The sequence below is a fragment of the Procambarus clarkii genome, chromosome 28 (assembly GCF_040958095.1).
Source record: "Procambarus clarkii isolate CNS0578487 chromosome 28, FALCON_Pclarkii_2.0, whole genome shotgun sequence".
Taxonomy (NCBI): Eukaryota; Metazoa; Arthropoda; class Malacostraca; order Decapoda; family Cambaridae; genus Procambarus; species Procambarus clarkii.
In genome coordinates, this window is record NC_091177.1 from 13,526,666 (window position 1) to 13,542,778 (window position 16,113).

The 16,113-nt window shown below is 47.5% G+C and overlaps 1 protein-coding gene across 2 annotated transcripts in view; it reads left to right on the forward strand.

Annotated features, from left to right (window-relative positions):
• The first annotated feature begins 582 nt into the window (after nt 1–582).
• LOC123754962 (uncharacterized) overlaps nt 583–16,113 on the forward strand; it is an 82,215-nt gene continuing 66,684 nt past the window's right edge. The window contains exon 1 of one of the 2 annotated variants that reach the window (XM_045737316.2): nt 583–715. The gene's annotated coding sequence lies outside the window, so the exon portion shown is untranslated. Of the gene's footprint in view, nt 716–3,624; nt 4,110–16,113 lie in introns of those variants that run through there. The other variant, XM_045737315.2, reaches the window with a different exon arrangement.

The window sequence follows — 16,113 nt, forward strand, 5'->3', positions numbered from 1 at the left end:
TATATATATATATATATATGTATAGGAGGATGTATATATATATATATATATATATATATATATATATATATATATATATATATATATATATATATATATATATATATAATATAATATAAAACTCGAGCCTCATATACAACGGTACACTTGCTTAAACATACAAGTCATAGATAACACACACACACATAGGTAAAATCTACACCTGGCCTTCTAAGGTTCGAGTCCTTCACGGGGGTGGAGTGCTTTAAGGCCGAGGCTTAAATAATGTAACCCCAAATCTAGAGAATACAGTGACTTTCAATATTAGTAATTAATGAATCAATTAATGGTATTTTGCCATTACTAACAATTCACGTATGAAATTGAGCATAATTTTGAAACGTTAAAATATAATTAAACAAATCAAAGATTGCACAAATCAAATTTAAATAAAAATGATAAAATAATTCAAGACAAAAAACTTTCAATAATAATAATAATAATAAAAACAGTAGCCAACCGCAACATTCTGGTTGAACGCAGACGAGCTGGCACCCGAACAAGCACTCCGAAGCCTCAGAGCTATTCCCTTTCTGCTCCATTCAGTATAGACAGATTCCAAGCTGTTAAAGTCCCGTGTGTGTCAGGAGACAGTGAGACAGTGACACTGTTGACAGTGTGTGAGTGTGCACCAGGGATACTGTCCTCTTGGCTGCTATAAGGACAACTTTATAAGGTAAGCGGTACTCTTATGTTAGAGAGTTAGTGTCTATACAAAGAGCGCGGTTGAGGTCAATACATGTGGAGAATGAGACCCCCCCCTGGCCTTACTGGCAGTACCCACGCCACACGAGCAGGTCAATATTATAGCGTTGGAGAGGTTATAATGCTCCTGTGTTGGAGAGGTTATAATGCTCCTGTGTTGGAGAGGTTATAATGCTCCTGTGTTGGAGAGGTTATAATGCTCCTGTGTTGGAGAGGTTATAATGCTCCTGTGTTGGAGAGGTTATAATGCTCCTGTGTTGGAGAGGTTATAATGCTCCTGTGTTGGAGAGGTTATAATGCTCCTGTGTTGGAGAGGTTATAATGCTCCTGTGTTGGAGAGGTTATAATGCTCCTGTGTTGGAGAGGTTATAATGCTCCTGTGTTGGAGAGGTTATAATGCTCCTGTGTTGGAGAGGTTATAATGCTCCTGTGTTGGAGAGGTTATAATGCTCCTGTGTTGGAGAGGTTATAATGCTCCTGTGTTGGAGAGGTTATAATGCTCCTGTGTTGGAGAGGTTATAATGCTCCTGTGTTGGAGAGGTTATAATCCTCCTGTGTTGGAGAGGTTATAATGCTCCTGTGTTGGGGAGGTTATGATGCTCCAGTATCCGGGTGGTGGAGGGTGTGTTGGAGAGATTGGAGAGGTAAAGAGAGAGACCTACTACTACTACTATCAGTGAAAACAGCCAAGCCATTACGACTATTCTAGCACTGGGGAAGGGGTCAGGATAAGGATTTGGGATAGCACGGGGGGAGGGGAAGGAATGGTGCCTAACCACTTGGACGGTCGGGGATTGAACGCCGACCTGCATGACGCGAGACCGTCGCTCTACCGTCGTGCAGTAGGGGGGGGGGGGGAGGACAGGGAACGACTGGGAGGGGGAGACAGAAGGACCGAGGGGGTGAGAATAGGGGGGAGTGGTGATGGTGGGGGTGAGACAGCGTAATCCCACTACCTACCATAACAAACGACCATAATAAATGGTAACAAAGCCTTAATGGCTCCGAGTATTACCTTACCACTGTTATCACCTGCTAATTACACTAATTGTTCTGGAGGAAATCCAGTAATCACGCGGCGGAATTAAAGAATGCTGGTTAATTAAGCCCTTACCCTAAAGGTAACGCCTACTAACGCTACCCTAAAGGAAATCTCGACTGCAGGCCATTCCACCGAGAGAGCGGCGGTTAGTGCGCCCTCTGCCCGCTGGCCTCACCCGGGCTCGCTGTAGTTAGGATCTGTATCGATGTTTGACTAATTACTGTTTTGATTTCAGGTATTGTTGCTTTTGATGGTCGGGAAGCAATTGATTGTGTTGATTACACGGGGGGGGGGCTTTTATGTAGCGTGTTGATGTTGTTGTTGTCTTTTGTTTATGTTGTTTACTGATGATTTGGCTTAATGCTGTTGTCTGGAGCTTTTGTTTTGATTACCTGTGTTGATTGTGGCATTTGTCTCTCTTTGTAAAGGAACCGGTGTGGTTTAGTCTCTCTCTCTCTCTCTCTCTCTCTCTCTCTCTCTCTCTCTCTCTCTCTCTCTCTCTCTCTCTCTCTCTCTCTCTCTCTCTCTCTCTCTCTCTCTTACCAAACACAATACAATACTGAAGGTGAACAGGCCCCCCACAACAGGTAACACCTGGAGTGGCCAGCACACAGGTGAGTCCCACTATACACCTCGTGAGTAATTACCTAAGTGTAGTTACAGGATGAGAGCTACGCTCGTGGTGTCCCGTCTTCCTAGTACTCTTTGTCATATAACTGTGTGTGTACTCATATAGTTATGCCTCCGGGGGTTGAGCTTCGGCTCTTTGGCCAGTGTGTGTGTGTGTGTGTGTGTGTGTGTGTGTGTGTGTGTGTGTGTGTGTGTGTGGTGCTCTCGCGTCACCATCGTCCTAAGGAAAGAGGAAGCCTAGTTTTGACGTTTTCCTAAGTCGAGGGGGAGCTGGACGCGGGGACGGGGAGCTGGAGGCATGGTAAAAAAAGGTTTGGGGGAGGGGGAAGGGTGAGAAGTTCCAGGAAAGAGGGGGAGGGAAGGGAGCTCGGAGAGAGAGAGGGAAAAAGAGAGAGGCTGATCCAAGGATCCTAAAGAAGTAGCTCTCAAGAGGAGCATGGTGAGTGGGTTATGGGGGTGAGAGGAGCATGAGTGGGTTGTGAGGGAGAGGGGAGCATGAGTGGGTTGTGAGGGAGAGGGGAGCATGAGTGGGTTGTGAGGGGGGGGGGAGAGGAGCATGATATACGCTGACTAAATGTTTAACACCAGAACAACTGTGGCTGGAGGTCTCATCCACCGAGTCTTCCCATATCAGCGACAGGTCTTCACTTTGTAGCCAATATTCTTTTATAATTCGGCAAAGGCAGTTGCTACACATCCACGATGTCCCAGGTTCGATTCCCGGGGGGCAGGACATAAATGTCTCAGCATGTTTCCTTTCATCTGATGCTTTTGTTCATCTAACAGTAAATTAGTTCCTGGATGCAGTCAGCTGTTGTGGGATACATTGTAAAGGGTGTTCAGTAGTTCCCGCTGGACAATGTGAAACTAAAACATGTATAATGCAGGCGATGAGTCACAATAACGTGGCTAAAGTATGTTGACCAGACCACACACTAGAAGGTGAAGGGACGACGACGTTTCGGCCCGTCCTGGACCATTCTCAATCGACTTGAGAATGGTCCAGGACGGACCGAAACGTCGTCGTCCCTTCACCTTCTAGTGTGTGGTCTGGTCAACATGTATAATGAAGGTCAGTTATGGGTCAAGGTGTGTGTGTGTGTATGCGTACGGTCTTGCGTACTTGGACTGGTGGTCACAGACGTGCCCTGACGCCAGGGCCTGACGCGCTCCGCACGCCGGACGGTCTGGCTGGCGGCGGTGGCGCCCAGTCGACGGCTGGTCGGCACGCGGGAAGGTCGCTCCTGCACAACCGCTTCTGCAGCGTGCAACAAGTGTATCGTCACGACTCTTGCTGCCACGTGCTGTTAAGAAACCGTGTTCGCTTGTGCTGTCCGAACACATCTCCCACGTGCTCTTAAGAGTCCTGTCTGTCAAAGAATCTTGTGCCATACTGGTCTTGAAATAAGAGGATGAAATCCATCTATGATAAGAGTGTGTGAGGGTAATAAAGGCCCTGGAGGAGCTCTCTGTCTCTCACATGTCACCTGTGGTACCAACCACAGTGGTGCTAGTGTGTTCGTCTGTCTTATTCTCCGGTGAAATTACGGTGACAAAAAGCTAAATCGCAGGGGAATACTAGCTTCGTAACCTGCAGTGAAGGCACTGGTTCAGTGACCTGGTGACCTCTGGACCCCGACCCTTGACCCACCTGCTCCGCCTCGGGCGACATTTTCCCAGCGTTTGAGATGTGGTGAGTGTAAGCTTCCTTTCGCTACATGGTAATGTCTCGCACCATCCCTCTGGCGTCCCGGTACACCTGGCGTCCCGGTACACCTGGCGTCCCGGTACACCTGGCGTCCCGGTACACCTGGCGTCCGGGTGTACTCACGCACTAAAATTAAGGAATTGCGAGGGGGAAGGTAGTGGGTGAGTGCGACTATAGAGCACTTGGAAGGGACACGACGCCGCAGCGGTCACGTCCGTCGCCTGGGAAAATAGTCCAATAATGTGTAATTTTTGGGAAACATTTCACTCGTGATCCGGAACTGTGAGACGAGGAACCCCCTGGAGGTTTAGCCGCCCCATGTAAGGCGGCTCCTATCCAGCTAGGCTCTTAAACGTCTCGCCTTCGCTTGAAACAATCCAGTATATCCACACCTGCTCAACACACCAACAGCTGAATATATCAGTACATGCGCGCACCTCGCAAACCAGAAGACCCGGGTTTGAATCCTGGACAGGGTGGGTCACTTGCGCACCATTCTTTCACTGTTCGGCTATGGACCGAGCGGTAATTGAGGACGTGGATGGAAACGATTGGGAAACGTAGTCTTATATTGTGTAATTAGCTCCAATTCCTGGCAACAGCTAAATATCAACGTATTGAGCTTCTGATGACTTATTTATTTTTATTTATACTTACAAGAGTTCTTACATTTTTGTACAGCCACTAGCACGCATAGCGTTTCGGGCAGGTCCTTTATCCTTAATTCCGGTAATTAATTCACCGGAATACAACCCGCCAAATCGTTTAACAACCAGGTCTATGATCTAGGATCTTTATCTAATTGTTTTAGTGTGTGTGTGAGGTGTTATTACCTGCTGGGATGGGAGTTAAACTCTTTGTTGACGTCTAGGAAAGAACGTTCATTTTTGTCAGAAACATGACGCTTGTGGCTGACAATCTCGCTCACGCAGTGACCTCGCGAGAATAACTCGTCTGTTTCTCGTCCTCTCTCTGGTGCTCACCAGGGAGAGTATTGGGGTCGATAGGGGAAGAGGTGTTGTTAACCTCGTTCTGAGGGGAAGGGGTTGGACCTGCTGGGGATGACTGGCCGCCACCCCGCCCTCTCCACCCCAGCACCAGGTGTAGCAGGCTGGGTGTGACTGCCACCCCAGCACCAGGTGTAGCAGGCTGGGTGACTGCCACCCCCAGCACCAGGTGTAGCAGGCTGGGTGTGACTGCTACCCCCAGCACCAGGTGTGGCAGGCTGGCTGTGGCTGCCACCCCAGCACCAGGTGTGGCAGGCTGGGTGTGACTGCCACCCCAGCACCAGGTGTGGCAGGCTGGGTGTGACTGCCAGCCCCAGCACCAGGTGTGGCAGGCTGGCTGTGGCTCCCACCCCAGCACCAGGTGTGGGTGCCACCCCAGCACCAGGTGTGGCAGGCGTGAGTGGATTAATCTATGGCTCCCATAAGGCCCCATCTTCCTCTCCGTACACTGTGGCTGCCAGTAGCAGCGTGCCAGTGAACACATTGTTGTCTATTACTCTCTTTTGAAGCAAGATTCGGCTCCTGTACTGTGCCTCTCCCCGCAGCTGGGATTGCCTGGCGCAATGACCCTAATGAACAAATCCACAAGGGCCGTGACGAGGGTTCGAACCTAGGTCGAACTTCCGTGTGTATCACCCTAACTTCTATCCTATCTGCTTTCGAAATCATGAATGAATTTGTCATTTTCAACCTGTTGAGTTTATTCCATTTTCGTAAAACATTTACTCAAAATAATGCTTTCTAACATCTCTATGGGCGATGTGTTCGTCTCCAGCTTCCTGAGGTGCAACTCTTGTTCTTCTGGTGTTATTGGTGTTCATGGTGAACATGTTCCTCTTGCTTCATCATGTCTACCCCCCCTCCCCCTCCCCTCACTACTTCATGTCTACATCATGTCTTGTCTCTCATCTTTTCTAGCAATTTTAGGTCCAGCTCTTCCAATTTTTGTCCAGGCTCCAGTCTCAGGTAATACAAGGGTCGGGTAGATGTGAGCTCTTGAGTGGTCTAGTAGATGTGCACTCTAGTGGTTAGGTAGATGAGCTCTTGAGGGTCAGGTAGATGTGCGCTCGTTGGTCTGGTAGATGTACATTTGGTGGTGAGGTAGATAGACACTGGGGAGGCTAACTACATATCATCAGCAACCCTAGCTACCATTATACGTGCACGTATCCATACATATACACACGTATTCATAGATGCATATATATACATGACCCTCCCCTAAATACAGCATTAGGAATACTGGGCATTAAATCCTCCTCGTTACCAGCTTTATGAAATAAATATCATCATCACGTAGCAGTCGCTTTATTATTTAAAGTTAGTCATTATTTTGGCTTGAAATGTAAATATATATAGTGAGCGGAGTGACAGTTTAGCAGCACCTGCTAAACTGTCTTTCTCCAGGAGACAGCAAGCAAGTTGCGATGATCGCAGGACGCTACCTGTTCCCGACAGACGGTAGGCAAGACAGTAGGCAATCTTGAGGTTATCGTGAGATGATTTCGGGGCTTTTTTAGTGTCCCCGCGGCCCGGTCCTCGACCAGGCCTCCACCCCCAGGAAGCAGCCCGTGACAGCTGACTAACTCCCAGGTGTTAGTCATGAAGTTAGACAGTAGGCAAGACGGAAAGCAAGAACCATAACAGACGGACGTCTTACGTCTTAAAATAGGAAGAAGGGAAGGCATTTACGGTACCACATGCAGGGAACACTGTGTGTGTAGTGTGTTTGTTATGGATTACTGAGATATTCGTCAAGGAGGCGGAGGAGGGAGAACTTGATCGATTACCCCGGGGCCAGGTGCTGGGGGCGCCGCCCCCTGGGGTTACCCCAGAGAGCATTACTGGGCTGGTCAAGGCTTCGCCACCTCACACCACTTACTGAGGAAAGGAGAGAAAAACAGTATATATATATATATATATATATATATATATATATATATATATATATATATATATATATTTATAATTTTCTCGATATTTCTTATGTTTCTTTTCATTGTTGATGGTAATTGAAAAATCAATTCTCCAAAATTCATTTTTTATTTTGAATTTTGGAGAATTGATTTTTCAATTACCATCAACAGTGAAAAGAAACATAAGAAATATCGAGAAAATTCGTGTTAGAATTATTAATCTTACTTTTTCGGTCATATTTAATAATATATGTCTACAGCAAACACTGCTACCAAAATATATTAATATATGTAATTATATATATATAATATATATAATTTCTAAATCTATTTTAACATCCTATAAAGTGAAAAATACAGGTCACGGAATTAAACGATTTGGAAATATAATAACATCACTGAAATTAGTTCGAAAAATGACCATAAATCAAATTAAAAATTCGTTTTGCTGGCGGTAATTTGGTACACATATTAGTGTTCACTCTGAACGCTTTTTCACGCTTTTTCAATTTTTTTTTTTAGATGTTCTGGTGTAAATGTATTTGTATTGAGCCGATACAGCAGTATGTTCCTCGTTAAGTACTTTTAGGGGTTTTAAACGGTATGTTTGAGTGCCTACTTACAGAGTGCCTAGTGCCTACTTAGAGTGCCTAACCTACTTAGGTTAGGTTAGGTTGCCAGGAGAACTACTCCAAGAGCCAACTTGACTCAGGAGGCCACGAAGGAAATATCCTGATGAGCTGCAGAGATGATGGAGATCGAGTCCAGTGAGCCAGAGTAGCCAGGAAGACAAACTATTGTGACCGCAAGAACACTAAACCGGCTGAAGAAATACCTAAGAGAAAGAAAATATTGATTGAGAAGAAAATAGTTAAGGAGATTAATCCAAATTCTCCCACAAGCGTCATTACATAGTGTTATGTTGTTATAGATTCAGCTACTCGGAACAAGTTGCAAGTAGCACGGGCTATGGTGAGCCCGTAGTGGACTTACCTGGCACAGGAGCGGGGCTGAATGAGTGCATAGTGTTATGTCCCCTGATCTATTATATATCATGTGAATATGGTAGTTGAGTTCTTCACGTGGCTGCTCCCACGTGACGCTAATCTAATGAGAATAATGGACAGGCAGACAGTAGAATGTTCCAGGGGAAGACTTGGACGACTTTCGGAGCGGAGATGGCTATTGAACTTTAACTCAAACCAATTCAATGTAATAAGAATGGGAAGAGGTAACGGGAACCGCTTGGGCACTACATAAGGATAGGCCACCACCACCACCTCTCGGTTACAGCCCCGCTCCTGTGCCAGGTAAGGTACTACGGGATCACCATAGCCCGTGCTACATGGACATTTCGTTCTGCGTAGCTAAATCTGAAACAACAACAAACCACCTTCCAGTTACGGGCTATTCATGCCCGTGCCACCTCTTAGCTGGCGTAAGCTTCATCAATCAACCTCTCGGAGTCTGAGAGACTTGCGAACAGACAACGCTAAATTCAGCACTACGATACCGCAACAATTAAGCTACTAACGTAAAATAAACGAGGTGATTGTACACAATCTACAGTACCACGAGATTCCAGAAGCTCTGCTCCAGAGCCCTGACTCTACGTTTCTTTCCAGATGTTGAGTTTACCTCCAGACAGTGGCAACATTACCTCGTAGGACGCGATAATATTTGTAACTATGCTGATGCTTCCTGCTCTCCAGGAGCAGTTGTTGGACTGCTCGCTGTCTGAGGCTTCTGGTGTCTTATTATTGGTGAAGATTTGTCTATTGTGTAAACAGTAGAGTTATGGCTTGCTGAAGGACTGCCTCGGGTTGTTGGAGGGCTGCCTCGGGTTGTTGGAGGGCCTCGGGTTGTTGGAGGACTGCCTCGGGTTACTGGAGGACTGCCTCGGGTTACTGGAGGACTGCCTCGGGTTACTGGAGGACTGCCTCGGGTTACTGGAGGACTGCCTCGGGTTACTGGAGGACTGCCTCGGGTTACTGGAGGACTGCCTCGGGTTACTGGAGGACTGCCTTGGGTTACTGGAGGACTGCCTTGGGTTACTGGAGGACTGCCTTGGGTTACTGGAGGACTGCCTTGGGTTACTGGAGGACTGCCTTGGGTTACTGGAGGACTGCCTTGGGTTACTGGAGGACTGCCTTGGGTTACTGGAGGACTGCCTTGGGTTACTGGAGGACTGCCTTGGGTTACTGGAGGACTGCCTTGGGTTACTGGAGGACTGCCTCGGGTTGCTGGAGGGCTGCCTCGGGTTGTTGGAGGACTGCCTCGGGTTGTTGGAGGGCCTCGGGTTGCTGGAGGGCTGCCTCGGGTCGTGCCGGCCACCTGGACCTGTCAGTACACCGATGACTTGCTTCTTGCAGGCCGGTGTTCGATCCCCGATAGTCCAAATGATTGGCTATCGTCCCTTCACTCCTTGGCCCCCTATCCCAGCTCCTGTCCTCGTTCCCCTTCCATATGTTGTATAGTCAAGCCGGGTTAGCCCTTCTGCCTCGTTATCTGGGGAAAAGTAAGGTAGTCTGACCCCTAGACTAGGCTTCGACAGGTCTGTCCAGGCAGGGTAGGGAGTTAATGGGGGTTCTGACGAGACAGGGTAGGGAGTTAATGGGGGTTCTGACGAGACAGGGTAGGGAGTTAATGGGGGTTCTGACGAGACAGGGTAGGGAGTTAATGGGGGTTCTGACGAGACAGGGTAGGGAGTTAATGGGGGTTCTGTCCAGGCAGGGTAGGGAGTTAATGGGGGTTCTGACGAGACAGGGTAGGGAGTTAATGGGGGTTCTGACGAGACAGGGTAGGGAGTTAATGGGGGTTCTGACGAGACAGGGTAGGGAGTTAATGGGGGTTCTGTCGAGACAAGGTAGGAAGTTAATGGGGGTTCTGTCCAGACAGGGTAGGGAGTTAATGGGGGTTCTGACGAGACAGGGTAGGGAGTTAATGGGGGTTCTGTCGAGACAGGGTAGGGAGTTAATGGGGGTTCTGTCCAGACAGGGTAGGAAGTTAATGGGGGTTCTGTCCAGACAGGGTAGGGAGTTAATGGGGGTTCTGACGAGACAGGGTAGGGAGTTAATGGGGGTTCTGTCGAGACAGGTTAGGGAGTTAATGGGGGTTCTGTCCAGACAGGGTAGAGAGTTAATGGGGGTTCTGTCGAGACTGGGCAGGGAGTTAATGGGGGTTCTCATATCATGCACACAGGCAATGGGGTTTTACCTTAGCCGGCCGGTTCATGGGAGAATGTGGGACGGCTTTGATCTCTATGGTTCACCCCCCTCCCCCCCCCCCTACGGCAGTTCCTCCCTCCCTCCTGACTCCCCCTCCCCCCCCATTACCTTCCTCATCTGCCAATTTTTAAAATAAAAGGTTAATTAGCTCGCTAATATTCGCGTTTTCTATATAAATATAGCGCGCCTTTTTTAATTAAGATTTTTACTAATTAATATGACGTAATCTTATTGATGTTTGTTTTTTTTATTGTTATTAATTAATAATACTGATGTCTATACCAGTAATACTGATCATGAACAATTAACTCCCACCAACGTGTATATGTGAGAACACATTGGTGCTGTGGAGTGGGATCGAACTTGCGTCCTTGGGCTTGAGGGATGCCTGGAGCTGTGTGTGCAGTCATCTGGAGGGCTGAACACACTACATGTGCTACGGTGTGGACCCCCAACGTGAAAATTTGCGATGGTTTAGGGAAATTAAAATCTCCACAATATTGAGGCTTCTATGGAGGAATGAAGCTCGGCGTTCAATCCCCCGACCGTCCAAGTGGTTGGGCACCATTCCTTTCCTTCCGTCCCATCCCAAATCCCTATCCTGAACCCTTCTAAGTGAACGGGTTGCCACGGTATAGGTTAAGTAATAATTGTAAATAAGAAACAATAAGATGCTTATCTTAACATACTAAGAAGGTTAGGTGAGGTCTGTGTTTTCTATGAAGCTTTTCAAGGTAAACTAAAATATTCACAATCAATTAGTATGTCACATATGCACTTATTAAATAAGCCAATATTGACTATAAGCAAGTGCGAGAACGCGTTGAAGTGCTATATAGTCGTAATGGCTCGGCGCTTTCCCCTGATAATTCCTTTCCTTGCGATAGATCAGGTGGGACGTCTTGAATCTGACGCTTCTGGTCAGCTTAAACCGTTGAATTTTGTACGGAGTGGTGATGAAGATAGAGGAGAGGGAGAGATCATATTGTGTCAGCAACTGTTTGTTTACAAGATGTTTAAACGGCTGAAGTGACCAGTTTGCCAGCCTGGGCCAGGGTCGTTAAGTATTTAAAGGTCACCTGTGGCACCTTTACAGTCCGTTCACCCGCTGGGAATTGGGGACAGCCTCAGGGAATTAGCCTCAGAGGTTATCTTGAGATCTTGAGGTTATCTTGAGATGATTTCGGGGCTTTAGTGTCCCCGCGGCCCGGTCCTCGACCAGGCCTCCACCCCCAGGAAGCAGCCCGTGACAGCTGACTAACACCCAGGTACCTATTTTACTGCTAGGTAACAGGGGCATAGGATGAAAGAAACTCTGCCCATTGTTTCTCGCCGGCGCCTGGGATCGAACCCAGGACCACAGGATCACAAGTCCAGCGTGCTGTCCGCTCGGCCGACCGGCTCCCCTGATCGTGACAACCTCTGACAGAGGCTGTCAAGGGCTGTCACGGTGATGTCAGGGGGCTGTCACGGTGATGTCAGGGGCTGTCACGGTGATGTCAGGGGCTGTCACGGTGATGTCAGGGGCTGTCACGGTGATGTCAGGGGGCTGTCACGGTGATGTCAGGGGCTGTCACGGTGATGTCAGGGGCTGTCACGGTGATGTCACGGTGATGTCAGGGGGCTGTCACGGTGATGTCAGGGGCTGTCACGGTGATGTCAGGGGCTGTCACGGTGATGTCAGGGGCTGTCACGGTGATGTCAGGGGCTGTCACGGTGATGTCAGGGGCTGTCACGGTGATGTCAGGGGGCTGTCACGGTGATGTCAGGGGGCTGTCACGGTGATGTCAGGGGCTGTCACGGTGATGTCAGGGGCTGTCACGGTGATGTCAGGGGGCTGTCACGGTGATGTCAGGGGGCTGTCACGGTGATGTCAGGGGCTGTCACGGTGACGCCAGGGGCTGTCACGGTGATGTCAGGGGCTGTCACGGTGATGTCAGGGGCTGTCACGGTGACGCCAGGGGCAACCGCCCCCCCAGCGCCCTCGTCAGCCCAATCACTACTGTGTTAACCTCGTTTATAGAGACACTCCCGACGGCACGGATTCTGAAAGGAAAAAAAAGAAAGACCTTAAAAATATTATAAAAATATTCTAAATCGTAATCCTTAAATATTTAATAAAAATATCTTGGAAAATCGCGATGTATATATATTTTCAAAACGTAATTTTTTTTTCTTTCAATTTCTAGTGTAAGTTTAGGTGTGTTACTGCACTCTGACCAGTACATTATGAGACGAGTTTCCGTAGTTATCGGTCATACGAATCAATTATGAAAATAAGCATAAATATGACCTGGCCTAATATATATATATATATATATATAATATATATATATATATATATATATATATATATATATATATATATATATATATATATATATATATATATATATATATATATATGAGAGAGAAAATCGCAATTTTATACGAAACAAATTACACAATGTGTTTTTGCTGGTCTAATACTTCAATGTAAGTGACATCAGAGGCTGTGACAGCGACGTCAGAGGCTGTGACGGTGACGTCAGAGGCTGTGACGGTGACGTCAGAGACTGTGACGGTGACGTCAGAGGCTGTGACGGTGACGTCAGAGACTGTCACAGCGTTTGTCAGGAAATATTAACTGTCTCCTCTAATGAATGAATTGACCACGAAGCTAAATATTTATACTCGACACTTGTAAGCTCTCTAATGGACGTCACTGAATGAATAAAATGTTGTTGTTGTTGTTGTAGTAAGAGATTAAATGACTTAACACGGTGTGTCGACACATGTGTCGGACACATTATGTGGCCTGGGACACGTGACGTGCTGTGTGAAGAGGAGCAAGCAACTTAATGTAGCGAGCAGGGGTGACACATAATGTCGAGTGAATGGGAGACACAAAAAAACACAAGAGTTGACGAAGATTTAAATGTATAAATGAGAAAGCGAGAATGTCCGCGCGTGAGAGAGAAGACAGGAGCCTGACGCAGGGCGCACGAAGGGCGGGAAATGTCACGCGCTCAGGAGATGGATAAAGGTGTAAAGATCTCGAGTCCTTCTTAGGTGATGCTGTGTGAGGTGAGGCTGGTCATGATGCTTCCTTCTCTGAGAGGGGGGGGGGGGTGGTGAGGGCTAATGAGGGGTAGAGGTGAGGCGTGAGGGGGAGTCGAAGGTGAGGGGTGAGGAAATGAGGTAGTGGCTTTAGACAGTGGGCCGAGGAAGTCTCCTATTTAATGCTAAACAGTAAACACAGTAACAGTGGAGAGACACCAGAGGTCACAGTAACGGTGTAGGGAAACCAGAGGTCACAGTAACGGTGTAGGGACACCAGAGGTCACAGTAACGGTGTAGGGACACCAGAGGTCACAGTAACGGTGTAGGGACACCGTAAGTCACAGTAACGGTGTAGGGACACCAGAGGTCACAGTAACGGTGTAGGGACACCAGAGGTCACAGTAACGGTGTAGGTACACCGTAAGTCACAGTAACGGTGGAGGGACACCAGAGGTCACAGTAACGGTGTAGGGACAAGCAACACGCCTATACATTAGACAAGGCTGGAACTATTGGATCGTGATGGACCAGTCTGGGTTCAGAGATGCTAATGTGTGGGGGACAGAACATTGTAAACATTATTGACCAAAATACTTTATTAGGGGGTTGAAACTGGGACCTTACGACCGCGAGCTGCTTACTCAGGCCACACAGAAATCACAATAGCGTGATGCATCAAATGAACAAATCCACAAGGGCCGTGACGAGGATTCGAACCTGCGTCTGGGATGCTCTCGGAAGCAGGTTCGAATCCTCGTCATGGCCCTTGTGGATTTTTTTCACTCAGTCCACTTTGCCACATGAACTTATTACAGAGCTGTGACTTGTGTATTCACCTAGTTGTAGTCGCCTAGTTGTGCTTGCGGGGGTTGAGCTCTGCTCTTGTGACCCGCCTCTCAACTGTCAGCTGTGTGTTCTCGCTCGCTCGTATAATTACCTTGTTGTGCTTCCCTAGTTGTGATTTACGTCGAGCGAGATTCTTGCCCCGCTCTTGTGCCAGGTAAGTCCACTACGGGCTCACCATAGACCGTGCTACTTGGAACATGTTCGGAGTAGCTGAATCTATAACAACAACCTGGGAAGAACGATTGAAAACTGATGTAATATTTATACATAAATGGGGCGTGGGAGAGAGGCCAATGAAAGGGAATAGACGAAAGAGGCGAAAGACGAAGGAGAGAACTAATCTCGATAATGGGCGAGGGTGCAGGGAGAAGGATGTTATTTGTGAAGATGGGGAAGGAGGGTGATGGAGGCGGGGGATAACAAGGAGGGAGGAAGAGGGGAAATGATGTGCAGGCAAGATTGGAGAAGATGATGGAAAGGTTGGGAGAAATATTGACGGTGGTGGTGCGAAGGGAGAGAGAGAGAGAGAGAGAGAGAGAGAGAGAGAGAGAGAGAGAGAGACAGAGAGAGAGAGAGTAAAGGTAGGATAAAAAAGGGACGGGGTAAGAGCAAGAGTTGGCGGGTGAGAGGAAAAGGGAAGCCTCTTCCTCCCTCTCCTAAACGAGAGCTAAAATATAAATTATAAGTCTCAACAATATGAACAAATCCACCAGGGCCGTGACGAGGATTCGAACCTGCGAATCCGGGAGCATCCCCAGACGCTGCCTTAATCGACTGAGTATCTAGGATGCTCCCGGACGCAGGTTCGAATCTTCGTCACGGCCCTTGTGGATTTGTTCATTTGATGCACCACGATAGTGTGATCTCTGTGTGTATCAACAATATAGTGAAGATCTTCACTTGTCTTGGGTCAACGCCAGCTTTATCCTCACCATCTCATCATCACCATCACCATCATCACCATCAACACCATCATGACTAATCTCAGCTTCTCAGTGTAATGGACTCTGGTTCCAAAAAAATGGGGGCGACCGCCGCGGTAATGGGTTGACAGCCGCATGCACTCATCCCCTTTGTCTCTATACATTAGCTTGGTCAGTGGGGGCTACTCTGCCACGTAATGGGTCCGCACAGCCCTACGGTGAAGTGGGGGGGGGGGTGCACATCCCTACGGTGGGGGAGGGTGCACAGCCCTACGGTGGGGGAGGGTGCACATCCCTACGGTGGAGTCTGGCTACTTCTCATATCTTTATTTTCCCAAAGCTCCCAAAATATAAGGTTTTGACACATTTTTCTTTTCTTTTTAGAGAAGCTTAGCTTTATGTTAAGTAAAAGCTGACAGCCTTGTAAGAGCGAGCTGTCTGCGGCAGATGTGAGACCTTCGGGAAAGCGGCAACATTTGCCTTTAGAAAATATATATTTAGGTAAACTTATAAGCTGAGTTTGTTCACTTCATATTGCTGAAAAGTAAATAGTTAACGTTTTAAAATTGCCGGCACAAGGTTGACTTTTGCAAAAAGGAATATTGATTGGGGGCTGGGTATTTGTGTGTGTGTGTACTTGCATAGTTGTGTTCACCTAGATGTATTCGTCTAGTTGTGTTCACCTAGATGTACTCAGCTAGTTTAGCTTGCAGGGTCGAGTATGTGCTCCTAAGCCTCGTCCTTCGACCATCATTAGGTCAATGCAGTGAATGTTTTCACTCAGTTTTTCTGATCATATTTACATTTAAAACTGTGTATGGAATTGGCTTCCTCAACTTCCTCATCTGGTCCGTCCATTTATTTACGACTCTGAGACTGAAAAGTTCTTCCTGACATCCCTGTCACTCACCTGTGTTTCAAGTTTCATATTATGTCCTCTCGTTCAACTGTTCCATAATCTGAACATTGCTTCTATATCTTCTTTGTTAATTCTCCTTAGTATCTTGCACGTCATTATCATGTCTGCT